Source organism: Pseudorca crassidens, chromosome 4 (assembly GCF_039906515.1).
Source record: "Pseudorca crassidens isolate mPseCra1 chromosome 4, mPseCra1.hap1, whole genome shotgun sequence".
NCBI classification, from domain to species: Eukaryota; Metazoa; Chordata; class Mammalia; order Artiodactyla; family Delphinidae; genus Pseudorca; species Pseudorca crassidens.
In genome coordinates, this window is record NC_090299.1 from 24000614 (window position 1) to 24017622 (window position 17009).

The 17009-nt window shown below is 33.3% G+C and overlaps 1 long non-coding RNA gene and 1 pseudogene across 2 annotated transcripts in view; one reads left to right on the forward strand and one right to left on the reverse strand.

The window, feature by feature from the left end:
- LOC137223095 (uncharacterized) overlaps positions 1–17009 on the forward strand; it is a 153627-nt gene that overhangs the window by 101579 nt on the left and 35039 nt on the right. The gene's annotated exons all lie outside the window — the stretch shown is intronic.
- On the reverse strand, positions 8020–10939 carry LOC137224116 (hepatitis A virus cellular receptor 1 homolog; annotated as a pseudogene).

The window sequence follows — 17009 nt, forward strand, 5'->3', positions numbered from 1 at the left end:
ACAGTATATACTTGTAGCTTATTTTTTATTTTTTGATTTGTTAATCTTTGGCTGTGTCGGGTCTTCGTTGCTGCACGCATGCTTTCTCTAGTTGTGGTGAGCAGGGCCTTCTCTTGTTGCGGAGCACAGGCTCTAGGTGCACGGGCTTCAGTAGCTGTAGCATGTGGGCTCTAGAGTGCAGGCTCAGTAGTTGTGGCACATGGGCCCAACTGCTCTGCAGCATGTGGGATCTTCCCGGACCAGGGCTCGAACCCGTGTCCCCTGCACTGGCAGGCAGATTCTTAACCACTGCACCACCAGGGAAGCCCCTTGTAGCTTACAGCCCCTTAGTCTGTACCTCATAATCCCCTACTCCTATCATGTCCCTCCCTCCTTCCTTCTCCCCATTGGTAACCACTAGTTCATTCTCTATATCTGTGAATCTGCTTTATTTTTGTTATATTCATGAGTTTGTTTGATTTTTTAGATTCCACATATATGTGATATCATACAGTAATTGTCTTTTTCTGTCTGACTTATTTCATTTAGCATAATACCCTCCAAGTCCATCCGTGTTGTTGCAAATGGCAAAATTTTATTCATTTTTTGGCTAATATTCCATTGTATACATATACCCCATCTTCTTTATCCATTGTTCTGTTGATGGATACTTAGGTTGCTTCCATATCTTGGCAATTATAAATAATGCTGCTATGAATACTGGGGATGTGTGTATCTTTTCAAAATAGTGTTTTTTTTTTCTTTTTTCAGATATGTACCCAAAAGTAAAATTTGCTGGGTCATATGGTAGTTCTAATTTTAGTTTTGTGAGAAACTTCCATACTGTTTTCCACAGTGGCTACACCAATTTACATTCCCACCAACAGTGTATGAGGGTTCCCTTTTCTCTACATCCTTGCCAACATTTGTTGTTTGTGTTATTTTTGATGATAGCCATTCTGACAGATATGAGGTGATATCTCATTGTGGTTTGACTTGCACTTCCCTGATGATTAGTGATGTTGAGCATCTTTTCATGTGCCTGTTGGCCATCTGCATGCCCTCTTTGGAAAAATGTCTACTCCGGTCTTCTGCCCAATTTTTTATTGGGTTGTTTGTTTCTTGATGTTGAGCTGTATGAGCTGTTTATATATTTTGGATATTAACCCCTTATCTCTCCTATCATTTGTAGGTATTTTCTCCCATTCAGTAGGTTGTCTTTTCATTTTGTGGATGGTTTCCTTTGCTGTGCAATAGCTTTTAAGTTTAATTAGTTTCCATTCATTTATTTTGGCTTTTATTTTCTTTGCTTTATTAGACAGATCCAAAAAAATATTGGTACGATTTATGTCAAAGAGTGTTCTGCCTATGTTTTCCTCTAGTTTTATGGTTTCTGGTATTACATTTAGGTCTTTAATCCATTTTGAGTTTATTTTTGTATATGATGTTAGGGAATGTTCTAATTTAATTCTTTTACATGTAGCTGTCCAGTTCTCCCAACACCACTTATTTAAGAGATTGTCTTTTCCCCATTGTAAACTCTTGTTCCTTTGTTGAAGATTTATTTCTGGGTTCTCTATTCTATTGCTCTATGTGTCTGTTTTTGTGCCAGTACTGTACTGTTTTGATTACTGTCACTTTGTAATATAATTGACACTAATAGGTAAGCAAAAAAAAAAAAACTCTAATAAATCCATTTATCTGTCATTTCTCACTCAATAGAGAATAGAACCATCTTACAAAAATCACCAAAATCAGGCCACAAAAGCAGTTTCTCAATCATTGTTGCCATCAATGAAGAAGAACGTTTCTGCTGTATGCAAACCAGAAGTAAAACAACACAAAATCAGTAGAAAAAATAAACTGCAGAGGCAGCAAATTTAAAGTTCTGTTAATGCTTATATCACTCTGGTAGCCAAGTAAGGGCAGGACTTAAACAGCCTATCAGGTATACTTCTCTAACAACATAGTTTACTTGGCTCCACCAGGTGCTCCCACAAGGACATCATACTGGAAGCTCCAATAGTATAATTTTTAGAAAGTAAAATAATGATATTAAGGAAAATATATTATCACATCAGATATTTTATTTTACTGGTTAACTAATGACTAAAAAAGTAATATGTTAAATTTGTTCCAAATGGCATTGGAGAAGTTATGCATATATAGGCAATTTTTAAAAAGAAATATTAAGTTAACATTTCTAGATTAGATACACAATTGATTAATGTCTAAAAAGTCCATAGGTGTCAGTCTTTGAGGTTACTTATTCCACTGGACAGAATTTATCTATCTCTCCAGCTATCTAAAATCTCCAAGTTAACCTCTGTTTTTACATGGTTCAGACAATAAAAAGTTAAGCTCAGCATGTCATGAAGAAACCCTCAATAATCTTTTTCTTTATTTCCAAGATTTGAATAATTATTCTTTACATCAAACTGAGCTTGCCTTGAATTTTTAAGGATCTCACTTGAACACCGCTTCAGCTCAGAAATATCCAAGCCTTAAACCCAACTTGATACATCTTTAAAATCTAGTATATCACTATGGGCTAACTATATTAACTATAAAAATGATCTTTCCCTTATTTCCATTACATCTAAATTTATACACTATAAAGAGAGTCAGACCTCTGATCTTATTATTTTCAACTAATTATCAACAAGGACCTAACTTTATACTTTCTCCGTACCCAACCTAGAACCATGGTTCAACACTTCAATCTCTGTTGTATCTTTATCTTCAACTCCTTCAAATACTTAACTTTTGCATATCCTGGAACATTTTGTGGTCTTATCTGCTTTTATTTCTTTGATGTATAAAAATTGAGAGTGTAAAACTCACCCATGAAACTCAGTGTCATAACTATTAACCTTTGACCAATTCAAATCCTTCACTGTACTTATTTTGTTGCCCTATCAGCAAGACTGTCCAATGTTCAAATAAAAATCATGTTTGGTTGGCACAAGACCACAGACTCATCGTTCTACATTCCTAAGGTGTCCCATTAGTCAAAGTACACATGCTTTTCCTTCATGGGACTGTAGTGAAAGGATTAGATTCTGACCATCTTTTATTCAATTTCCAACGGAATGTTTAATAACTCCATCACTGAAATCATTCAGCTCCTATAAACTTAGATGAATCTAATCCTAATATTTTTTAGAATCTAATTTTTAAATGTTTCCATGAGTCAAATGATCATAAAAATACTGTTGAATAAATTTCAAAGTGATAAACAGATGCCAATATGACCACTACTTTAGACTATAATCTAAGCACCAATATCTAATAATATGCATTTTAAAATTCCCAAGTAAAGTCAGAGACAGAAAGTAAATTAGTAGTTTTCAGGAGCCGGGGCAAGAATGTTTCTTGGAGGCAAAAATGGAGAGTAAGTACTAATGGGTACAGGATTTTGGGGGGGCGTGATAAAATTTTTTCTAGATCAGTAGTGATATTTGTACAACTTTTTGAGTACACTAAAGCCTTTGGAAGAGTGACTTTTATTGTACGTGGAATATACCTCCTTAAACAGGTGAAGAAAAGAAACACAGTAGTCTCAGAATTTAAAATCTGTACTAATCTCGATCTATATTGCAATTGCCAGCCAGAATTTACCAAATTTTTGCCTTCAGAGAACCAGAAATGATAAATAATGTATTGGCTGTTGTTCTAATATTTGCTCTTCCTCATTAATATTTTCCAAGTCATTAAAGAACAACAACAAATTCCCTTGTTCCCTTTTCCCCTGCTGAAGTAGTATCTATTCTCATAAGAAAAAAAAAAAAAGTAACTCAGGCCTTGATGAAACAGAATAAAGACTTTATTTAAAAAGACCAGTGGAGCCCAAGCTTTGTTCAGGAATAGTAGGAAATATTAAGGTAAGCACCATTAGAATAAGTGGCTTTATCAATGTTACTAAAGTCTATGATGACAGTAGAATTATGGCCATACCTTAGGAAAATCTGCAACAAACACTATGAATAAATCTAGATCCCAAATCATAGCTTCCTTAAAACACCTCCATTTTACTACTTGTAGGCATTTTAACACTATATTTATTGGGTTTTTGGTAAGTATGATTAAAATTCAGTTTTCATCTAGATAAAAACTCTCTCCAGAAGTATGATGTTGGCCTAAATTCAAAAACCACCAAGCTTCCTACCCTTTTGCAGAAGATGCAGATATAATTGCACCATCTCTAATCACTGAGACACACTGAAAGAATTCGACACTTCAAGGATTCTTGCAGGCACTGAGTATCATTACCATGAGGAGAGGTTGGGAAGTTGAAAGGTGAGTCAGGAAAAAAAGAACAAAAGTACAAGAAGTAGTAAGGAAGGGACCAAATCACGGTCTTAAAATATGCAAAGGCCTTTCCCTTTTCTTTCTAGTTAAGCATTTTTTTCATTTGAAAAAACAGAAGGCATCCCCATGTCTGATTAAGTGTGAGTTATGTGTCCTGTAAAGACAAAAAAAAGTGTCTAAACCACTTTCAATTTGAAGAGTCAATCCTCCTAGACACTTACACCATATTCCACATTCCATTTCATTTTAAAACTTAAAATCTATAAATTTAACATTTAATTTTAAACAAGTTTTAAAGATGATGATTGAAGCATGTATGTTACTTATTATTAGAAAAGATGGTCTTAGTATTGTGAAGTTACCTATTTATATCACAGTGCCATTATAAGTTAATTGTATTTATCATCATATATAGGGATAATGCTACCATATGGCACACATATGACGAGATAAGTTTGTTACAATGAATATTTATATATAAAAAAAGAAAAATCTGTTACATTCTTAATACTATGACTTTTTATATTTTGGAGATCCTGCACTATATTTTAGGAATATAAAAGAATAGAAAGGTAAAGAGATTATACTCAGTAGCATTGCTGTACCCTCAAAATTATAACACTAAAAGTGTCTTTTCAACCATGTCAGATAATTCAAGCTTTTCTATATAATCTTCAGGAAGGCAAAACACTGAAAGTTCAGTGTGTTTTATATCTCGTCACTACATTTGGTGAATTGACCACATCTCTGACAGGCAGTGCCCTAAGCAGGGACACAGATTATCTGCCATAGTCAGGGCTGGGTATTTTTCAATTTTTCTCATCTTTGAAAAAAGAGCAACATATCCATGTTCAGGTTTTTCGATATGACACATGCAGTGACATCATATCATCCTGTGGGTATGGTTATTCATTGATATTTCTTAAAGATACCAAGATCTGTATCTGTGCCTAAGATCCCTCCCAGGATGGGCAAAATCAACTCTGTCTATCTATCTATCTTTTAAAAATTTAATTAACTTTAAATTTTGTTTTACTTGACATAGTAGGACTATAATATGTGTATTACAAAATATTTTAAAAGGACTTGAGATGGCATTTTAAAAATATTCTCAAAAACATATGCATATTTGACTAGGTGAGCATTATTATGTTGTTAGTACTTTATAACTGAAACACCGAAGTAAGTTTCATAGGGACAATAGGACAATTTTCAAATTCTCCCTTAATTTATTTTAAATACATTTTATTGTAGAAGCCTTGCTTTTGGAAATGTCAGCAGAAATGTAAAAAGGCTAGAGGTCAGCTACAAACTAGAGGTCTTTATTTGGTGTTATTAGCATATTTAAACTAAATTGAAACTCTTGCATGATTTCTGAGGATTTTCATGTTTTTCAGAAGAACACTATAATATTTTAGAGAAAGAATCTTCCTCAAGCATCCGTGTTTTCCAAGTAAGGGAATAATTCAAAAGCAGGGTTTAGTCTACCATGATGAATGAAAACACACGATATGTGCATTGGCTTTAGTAACATGTAAATCATCAAGGATGCTTTTAGGAGCCATTTCAACAGAAGAGATCTCAGACTTTAGCTTATGCTCTATTTCCCATGCTGTCATCAGCTTTTGTCTTCTAGACATTTGAAACTTTAATGCCGAAGTTTAAAAGCACTCCTTAGATACCAGTTAGGGTGAACTGTGAATGTTCATTTTTTTAAAGTAAAGCAAATGCACTTTTTGGATTACAAACATTATCTACTTTTAGGAAAAATGTTAATAAAATAATCCTTTTTACTATAGATTTGACAATTTAGCTCTCAGGTTGGGTGTGTGTGCATCACAGGCTAGTGTGTGTATAAAAATCAATCAATATAAAACAATCAAGTAGAATCAGTGATTTGAAGTAATTAATATTGTCACCTGATCAAAACAGTTATTCAAAATTTGGTCAGACATAAGTTAGTCAAGCTTTTGTTGTGAATAATTTAGAATCAAATAAAATATTTTCAAAATATTTGTACTACACACTTCAATGTTATGTTGCTCAGAGAGGAAAGGATTTCTATTATCCTCGGTGATGGCCAAGCTGCGATCCAACCATTTCACTGAATAAACATAAGTTTTCACAGTGCTTAACATCTGTTGTTTTCTGTTTGTTTTTTTTTAATGCCAGTTACTTCCCATATATAATTCAGGCAAAAGACTTCTTTGACGGGTTAGAAACACTGAAGGAAACAGACTAAAGATAAATATTTATAACTGTGGGTATGAAAAATATAACAAGTAAAAAATATAAATTAAAAATTTTTAAAAGCATTAATTACGAATCTACATATAAATGAAACTAGACAGTTACTAAAAGTCCTTCACATTCATTTACTCAGAAAATTAGTCCAATCATCTTTACAGCCATCAGTGAAAGACTGTTTCTGATACTTCTCCAAGATATGCAAGGTTTTTTGTTTAAATATACAGTCTGAATTTCATCACTGTCCTAATGTCTCAAGACAGACTGTAGATAATGGAATCTCAATTGTGTCTTGAAAGATCAAAAACAAAACAAAATTCAGTCTGTCCTATAAGAATGGTATATTTACAGAAGAGTTTCTTATTAACTAAATACTTCCCTCTTATCCATTCTACCTCTCAGCTATTTATGTTTTATCTACAGTGTAAGATGATAGCCAAATTATCTAACATCGTCTTTTTTCAAAAAAGAAATGTTATCTAAAGAAAAAAATGAGCGGTACCATATAGCAAGAGACTTACAAATACAAAATCATTGAAATTTATTGAACACTGGTACTAGATATTACTGAAAACTAAATTTTAAAAGACCCTTGGATTTCTGTATTGTTTTTTTACTTTTCAAAGACTTCTCACCAGTACCATCTCATTGCAATTACCACTATACACCAAGATAGGTATGGAAATGATTATCTCTAATAGATGAAAACCAAGAAATATAACATTTGCAGTTACAATAGAAAAATAAAAACAAGTAAAGAAATAATCACAAAATAATTCCAAGAGAAGCCTTTTAGGTCTCAAATCAGATTTGTTGATTTTACTATTTCTCGCTTCTTGACAGCTTTGGTGACCAGGATAGAAAGTTCATTTCCTGTTTCCCCACTGAGTATTCCCTAGAAGGGTGTAAGATTCATGGGGTCTATAGACAATATACACTTCTAAAACATTCATGTTTGGTAGAGAGCTCTGCAACAACCAGAAATAGTTTTAGGATAAAAAATAGGACTATATTATGAACACCATTAACACCACATACATTTTAACTAGAGGGTCACTCTAACCAATGTCACTGACATGCTGGAATGTTGGGTGAAACTGACACATGAAAATGATCCCGAAACTTACAAGGAGTCTCACACAGTGATATCTGGTTACTATCTTTCACAGTCATGGGAACAAAGTCCTAGAGAGCCACTGGGTCTTAATCCATGACATAAAAATCATCCTCAATAATGTGATATCAAGTACTTGGACACACATATCTAGTTGTTGCAGTTTGTTTCTTATTTATAAATACATAGGAACCAAAAATGTTAGCAGTACCACAGCAGAAATACTGATTCCAACACAGAGTCCCTTCGTGGAGCTCATCCCTGGATTTTGTGCCAGAGACGCTTGAGTTTGTTACGCTTAAGGCCATTTGAAGACTGTCACCCTGCCATTCCCATCTGTTGCACAAGGGTGCAATGGTGCTGGTAGGTTAGGTCCTTGATTCCTGCAGTGTTTTAGCCTGGGTTTCTGTTGGCTGTGTTGGAGAATGTGATGTAGTTACTGGTTCGTGGTTTTGTGTGGGTGTTGGCATTGGAGGCGCAGAGACTAGATGACATTGGAACAATGGTGTTTCCAGCTGGTTTAACCTCCAGTGATATGGTGTGTTATCATAAACTATCCCTTGCGCTTAATATGGCAAAAATACAGGCCACTGTTGGCCTCGACTGCATACTCTGTGGCCAAAGACATTCCCTTTTAGGGCTTCCCTGGTGGCGCAGTGGTTAAGAATCTGCCTGCAAAGGCAGGGGATGCAGGTTCGAGCCCTGATTCAGGAAGATCCCACATGCCGCAGAGCAACTAAGCCCATGCACCACAACTACTGAGCCTGCACTCTAGAGCCTGTGAGCTGCAACTACTGAGCCCACGTGCCTAGAGCCCTTGCTCTGCAACAAGAGAAGCCACTGCAATGAGAAGCCCACACACTGCAATGAAGAGTAGCCCCTGCTCACTGCAACTAGAGAAAGCCGGTGTGCAGCAATGAAGACCCAACACAGCCAATAAATAAATAAATAAGTTTTATATTAAAAAAAGACACATTCCCTTTTAAAAGGTAGTGCTTTGCCTTATAATGCCTATGCTTCTGAAAAGTCACATGAGATCCATCAGTCCAAAATAACTGTATCTGAGCATCAAGACATAGGACATGTTCCTTGGCTCCAGTGCACAGATATGACCACTGTACTAGCCACTGAGTAGGCACAGGGTAGCACAACAGGCTGATCCACCAACCCTCTCCCTTGTGAATAAGAAACTAGAACATCTGTCAGGAGCAGATGAGATAACTACCTGAGTCACAGTATCCCTGTGTTAGGAGGGAGTTTCTCAGCTTCTTGTTTATAGCCTTTCCTTCCTTCTCATGGACTGTTTGTAAAAGAATCAATTTTTTAAAATTTATTATACATGATTCTTTATATTTCACAATTAAAATGTTAGTCTCTGGTCTGCTGACTGTCAAGTTGTGTTCAAGTCCTGGCCTTATTCTAGATCAGTTACGTGGCTTTGTTTTTCCTTCACTTTACAGTGGATAATGCATTTTTCTTGACAGTGATGTGAGAACATGTTGTTATATGCAGTATACAGAAGTGCACAATGTTTGGGGCACATAATATGTGTAAATTATAAAATAACATTTACAACAAAAGCAACAACAATATTATTGTTAGTAATTGTATCATTGTCTTCTTGACTTGCAAGTTTAGCCTGTATCTTCTGTTATGTAACATGCCATGCTGTTTCTTACATAACAAAATGTGTCGTTACTTTATTTTTTCTATCATTACTTTATTATTGCTATACATTCTTGCAATGCTGCTAGTTCAAGTTCTATTTAATTTTCATGAAACTTCAGCTGTTTATACCTAGGAGCATTTTGAAAGTAATAAACTCCGTTATACGTATGCTTAAATGACTCATTAAATAATGCTGTTGTTGTTACAATTTCATAGGCAAAATAGTGATTTTTTCCTACAAAACTTTACCAAAATTCAATATAGAATTCTTTAGGTAAACACTAATATTTGACTGGGAAGCCATGAGTTATATATTTAGGATTAAAGTTATCTTATATCATATTTTCTGATTCAAGAATAAATAAAAATATATACATACATGTTAAATTGCCATCGTTACACTTGAAAGTGATAGATGAAATAACCTATGTGATGAAGTTAAATTTGCACACATGGTAACATAATAATTTTCCAGCATTTATATTCTGTTCTATATAGGATATTGTCATTTTCATATGTCTTTTATTTATACATAATTTATTTTGATACATTTTAATCAAAAATATTTTAATTAAGATTTCCATTTTCTTATGTAAAAATTATTTCAGCTACTGAAAATATGGGAGGATAAATGACATAGTTCCAGAGCTCTAAGAGAGAACATTTAAAAATTTTCAGTGTCATATATTTGGAAATCATATTAAATTCTTATATAAAATCAAGCTTCCTATGTGTTATTGAAAATTGATATGTTAAAATTAATTTAAAAACAGCCATAAAAGATTGAAACAAAACTGATGGAGGAGTTGTTTACCTATCAGCAGAACATTAGCAATTTCCTCTTACGTTTTAAAATAAAATTTGCTGTATAGAAACGATTGCATTTGAAATTACTGGTATATTTGAATGCAACTACCAAACCATGAATAATGAGGCTTCCATTTGCTGGAAAAATAAATTAGGAGGCAATGCTTTGCTAGCAAAGTCATTTGAGCACTTCAGTTCATATCTATTCATGGTACCATTAACAGATGTCTTTGTTAACACTGTGGGCTGCCTTATGATATTGTTGTATTCAGCATTACTTTACAGCTAAAGTGAATGTAGGCAACTTGTTCCAGGATATAATTAAATGAACCCTGATATAGAAATCCTGTGGGAAATTATCCAATAGTTTTACCAACATAACTAATCATCTTCTTATGAAATCATAATTCCCACTACACTTTTAGAGCTATTGAAAGTATTAACATCATCATTCCTCTGTTCCTATCTCAGAAAATCACAAAAATATAAAACAGTATAGCAAGTGAGACATTCTGTTGGAAAAATGTTTTTACTTCTAAAATGAAAGTAATATAAAGTGAATATGAAACAGGTTGTAGGTTGCTTGTTGACACTAAAAATACCTTTCTTTAAAAAAATCAATTTCTCTAAGTTAATGACATGATGCTAGTGACCAGAACACTATAAGAAAGGCAAATTATTCAAGGAAAAAAATCAAAAGTGACGTGGCCTTTACTAATCATCTCTTGGTATCAAATTCCTAAGAAATATTTAAGAACTCATATGTAGTACATATTCAGTGAAGCAGTCCTGTATATGCGTACCTGCCCACATTTTTGTACCATGCCTGTCGGAAACAGTGTATATAGTAGAAAAAATTCAACAACTGTTAGAGTTTAGGCAATTCATTTAATTTCAAAACACTGATTCTTCACTGTGAAATGAGAATAATAAGAGCTACCTTGCACTGTAGTGAGTATTTAACTAGACAAGAACTAAAACATGTCTAGTTTTAGTATTTCTAATGTAGCATTTCTAAAAGTTGGTGAGTATATTCTATTCATTGTTTTGACATTGGTCTTCAGAGGTGGGAGAAAAAGGCCTATAAATCAGTAATACTAGGAACATCTAAAAATATACGGGCTTGTGAAAATGAAAACTAAAAATGATCAATTAAATATCCCTTCATGTACTTGACTCAATACTACATTAAAAGCAATAGTTGATAATTATTTATTACTGAGAGTTCCTAGGCCATGTTATTCACAGAGAGATTACAAGGAAACAAACAAAACTCCAAAAGATTAGGTAAACTTTAGGCATAAGAAATACAGTTCTTGCCTCTTGCCTATTTTTTTTGCCCAAGATATGAATTTTCTTTGTGTAAATTCAGACCACGTTTACTCTACACTATCAGTAGTCTGTCATTATTTACTAAACATAACTGGAATCTTTCTCTCGTAAATATGCCACATAATTCTATTCTTCAACTTGGAATTTGACATTCCTAGGTGTATGTTAATAAAGTTTTAAGAAGTGCATTCATGTATATTCAGTCTCCATGTATACACTGAGTCCCTTCTTATGTGCTTATACAGAAGTATCACAACTGGTCCGTGTTGTTAAGGATAGATAAAAATACAGTATACCATGAGACAGAATCTACTACCTGTAGGAGACAGGTCCTGAATACTGAAGTATTAATGAGTCACAAAGCTACATGAATAAAATATAAAATAATTTCAAAGAAGATGAGGGGAAATATAATTTTAGGCAAAATAATGTCCCAAAGTACTTCTAAAATTAAATAAAGCTGAACCTAAAATTTTGCTATCATTAAAGTTAAGATGCTTTTCTCTTTTTAACATAGCATCCCTTGGTATAAAAAATGTGATTAAATAATTTATAGAAAAGAAGTTTCTGAATTTTTTTCACAAGTTTGTAGTGATTTTAATAATAGAGTTTGTCTTTTTTCTCAATACATTGACCATTATATCTAAAAGGTTAAGCAGAAACATGGAAAACTTGTATGTCCAATTATATTTATTTTTGTATCATATATAAAGCTTGCAACTTTAGAATCATCTCAAAATTACTCATAATTAATTTTTGAGAAGGTAATTGATTCTCAGAGCTGGAAAAAAACTTACATGGTATGTAATTCAAGTCTCAAATTATACAATTGAGGAAACTCAAGTGGAGAATGCAAATATTTACCCTGTTCTTTCTGATGTAGTTAGTAGTGGAATTGGACTTAAAACCTCCACTGTCTAGCTGGAAGTCTAGAATATTTACACTCTAATCTTCAATCAAGAAAGACTTTAATTCTTAATAATAAAATCTTATAATACGATAAAATTGGGATATAATTAAATGTAGTTTCTTGCACTGTATTAAATGTCTAAGACACTAGTATAACTCACTTTACTTGATTTTAAAATATTAACACACTTCTTAATGTTTCTTAATGATATACTGATTTTATCAAATACCAAAAAATTCTGACTGTGAGTTGAAGAATAGTGTGGAATCTGGGACATCAATTAAAAAACTATTGCAGAAAATCCATATGGCTTAGACTAAGATATTACAGTTAAGGTGACTTAATTGTGAACCAAGAAAGCAATTCAGATATATGTGTTGGGAGAGAGGTGTCCAGAATGATTCTAAACTTTACACTGAGCAATTGGAAGGGTGAAGGTATTGCTAGTTATGAAGAGGAGAACTACAGATGGAATGAGTTTGAAGTCAGAATGGTATAACATAAGAAATGCATCTTTAGACATGTTATTTTTGAGATTAATTGTACCTCCAAGTTCCTATGCTGAGAATGTTTTGTGACATAAAACTTCAAAAGTTGGCAGATCGGCTAGGGCTTGGAGATATAAGTTTGAGGAAATCAGCACATAAATGATATTTAAATCCAAGAGATAGGATGAAATCCCCAGGGGAGAGGATAAAGCAAAAGATGAAGGAATAAGGAGGAAACCTGGAATTTTCTAATCACAACAGGTTGGAGTAAAACAAAAGGTAAGACAGAACAGTGTGGTGTGCTGGAGGTAAAGTGTGTAAAAAATGTGCAGTTATTCTTGTAACCTATAGTAGTCTTCGATGAGCTTGATGGAAACAGTTTTGGTGCAACCATGTGGATAAAGCTGAATCAAACAAGGGTTAAGAGAGGATGGAAAAAGAAGCATTGAAGACATCAATTCTTTCAAGGACTTTTTGCTCCAAGGAGAGGGAAGCAGAGAAAAGAGGGGTGGTATCTAGAAGAAGAAATATTATTAACATAGTAGAGCCAACAGGTATTTATATACGCTTAGAAATTATTTAGTGAAGAAATAAATAAATGATGTAGATAAGGAACAGGAGAATTGTGAGACTGAGGACTTTAAGTAAAATAAAAAGAATGGACCTCAGTATATATTTCAAAGGAACTGAGACAGGAGCAGCAACAGTTAACCTATTGCAACCGTTAAGGAAGCAGCCACTGGGCAAAAACAATTCCAGTGCCTTTCTAATAACATGGGTGTTAGTCAATAAAATAAAATATTTATCCTATAAATATTCACTTAAATTCACTTATAAAGTGAATTTAATAATAAGATACCAAAAGTTGCTAAGTACTTAATAATAGCATTAATTTCTGAACTATATTTTAAAATATTATTTGAACATATTAAACAGGAAAATACTAAATGTAATATAAGTTATTTTTGTTTCATGCTATGGCTGTTATGGCATATTATGGATATTATGCTCTTTTAAAATTTAAATAGAACATATGAACTCTACAGCATATATACACACACACACACATATGCATAAAACTAAGAGAATTAAATATCTGCTCATGTAATAAAATCTGAATTATTAATACAGTACCAAGGAAATTGAGGTTCTTATTCCTACCAACTTAAGTCAACTTTCAATTTGCTCTGAAATATCCATTTATAAATATCTAATTTTTCTTGTAGATAGTCTAAGAAAATATTTATTAATATTTACAGCTTAAATAAATTTAGCAAGTTTTAAGTTTTCTGGAGAAAGAAATGACACCACCTAAATTACATTTTTTATTGTCTTTAAGTTCAATTTTGCAGTTATTAACTCCTTTAACAATCATATTAGTTTAACATACTTTCATGATAAAAACACTCAACAAACCAGGAAGGAATACCACAACATACTTGAGTCCACCACAGAATAAAAACCCAGTGCTAAAATCATACTCAATGGTAAAAGACTGAATTCTTTTCCTCTAAGATCAGGAACAAGATAAGTATGCCTGGTTTTACCACTTCTCTTCAAGATAATTTTGAAAGTTATGGCCAGAGCAATTAAGGAAGAAAAAGAAATAAAAGTCCCCCAAATTGGAAAGGAAGAAATAAATTTATATCTATTCACAGATGACATGGTCTTATTTGTATAAAATCTCAAGTCTACAAAATAAGATAACCAAACGGTTGGAACAAATAAATGAGTTCAGCAAAGTTGAAAGATATAAAACATACAAAAATTCAATTTCTATACACTAACAGTGAACAATCCTAAAAGGAAACTAAGAAAACAATTCCATTTACAGTAACATCAAAAAGAATAAAATCCTTAGGAATAAACTTAACCAAGGAGTTGAAAGACTTGTTCACTGAAAATGTCATAATATTGCTGAAAGAAATTAAAGATGAAACAAATATATGGAAAGACGTCTCATTTCCATGGATTAGAAGACTTAGTGGTGTTAAGATGTCAACACCGTCTAAAGCAATCTGCAGATTCAATGCAATCCCTATCAAAATTCTGTTGAGAATTTAGCTAAACTACTCCATAATATTGCTGCCCCGGCATCTATTTTGTCCTTGAACTGACACCAGCCCCTCCTGTGAGAGCATGCCCTGGGCAACAGTCTGCAAAGTCACAAGAAAGTGTAAATTCCTGATAGGACTCCCCCAAAGGCCCTGGTGAATAGTGTCTCTCCTGCCTCCCAGTTCCTTCCCCTTGTGTACCCTTTAGACAAGACCACTGCTGAGCTGACTGTAACCTCACCATGTGAGGTTAACCACCACCATGTTCTCAGTATCTATGACTCTGTTTCTGTTTTCTTATATTTGTTCATTTATTTTGATTTTTAGATTCCACATATAAGTGAAATCATACAGTACTTTTCTCTGACTTATTTCATTAAGTATTATACCCTCTAGGTCCATCCGTGTTCTCACAAATGGCAAGATTTCATTCCTTTTTATGGCTGAGTAATATTCTATTGTGTGTATATGTGTGTGTGTGTGTGTGCCACATCTGTTTCAAATTTTTTTGAAGTATAGCTTATTTATAATTCATTAGCTTTATGTATACAGCATAGTGATTCAGATATTTTTTCAAATTATATTTCATTCTCAGTTATTATAAGATAGTTAATATGATTCCCTGTACTATACAGTAAATCCTTTTCGCTTATCTATTTTATGTATAGTAGTTTGTATCTGTTAATCTTATAATGGTAATTTTTCTCTGCTTCTGCCCTTGGGTAACTATAAATTTGTTTTCTGTATTTAGAGGCTATTTCTGTATTGTATCTAGATTCACTTGTATTATTTTTTAGATTCCATATATAAGTGGCATCCTATAGTATTTGTCTTTGTCTGACTTATTCCCCTAAGCATAATATTTTCTAGGTCCATCCATGTTGCTGCAAATGGCAAAGTCATTCTTTTTTATGGCTGAGTAATAATCCATTGTATGTATGTATGTATGTGTATGTATATATATATATATATATATATATATATATATATATATATATATACACACACCACATCTTCTTAAGCCAGTCATCTGTTGATGGACACTCCAAGTCTTGGATGTTATAGATAATGCTGCTATGAACACTGGGCTGCATGTATCTTTTCTATAGAGTTTCTGTCTTTTCCAGATATGTGCCCAGGAGTGGGATTCCTGGATCATATGGTAGCTCTTCTTTTAGTTTTGTAAGGAACCTCCATACTGTTTTCCATAGTGGCTGCACCAATTTACATTTCCACAAACAGTGTAGAAGGGTTCCCTTTTCTCCACAGCCTCTTCAGCATTTATTATTTGTAGACTATTTTATGATAGACATTCTGACTGGTGTGAGGTGATACTTCATTGTAGTTTTGATTTTCATTTCCTAATAATTAGTGATGTTGAGCATCTATATATAGAGTATCATGTCATCTGCAAACAGTGACTGTTTTACCTCTTTCCTTCCAATTTGTATAATATTTCTTTTTCTTGTCCTATTGCTGTGGCTAGTACTTCCAATACTATGTTGAAGTGAACAGGTGAGAGAGTGGGCTTCCTTGTCTTGTTCCTGAATTTAGCAGTGAGGATTTTGGCTTTCCACCTTTGAGTATAATGTTGACTATGGGTTTGTCATAAATGGCCTTTATTATGTTGAAATATGTATCCTGTATAAACACTCTGGTGAGAGTTTTTATCATAAATGGATGTTAAATTTTATCAAATGTTTTTCTATATCTGTTGAGATGGTCATGTGATTTTTTTCTTTCCTTTTGTTAATGTGGTGTATCACATTGATTGATTTGCATATGTTGAACCATTCTTGTGATCCTGGAATGAATCCAACTTGATCATGGTGTATGATCCTTTTTATGTTTTGTTATATTTGGTTTGCAGATATTTTGTTGAGGATTTTTGCATCTATATTCATCGAAAACATTAGTCTGTAATTTGATTTTTTTGTACTTTGTCTGGTTTTGGTATCAGGGTGATGGTGGCTTCATAGAACGATTTTGGGAGTTTTCCTTCCTCTTCAATCTTTTGGAAAAGTTTAAGAATAGGTATAAGTTCTTCTTTGTATGTTTGGTAGATTGCCTTATTGAAGACATCTGGTCCTGGACTTTTG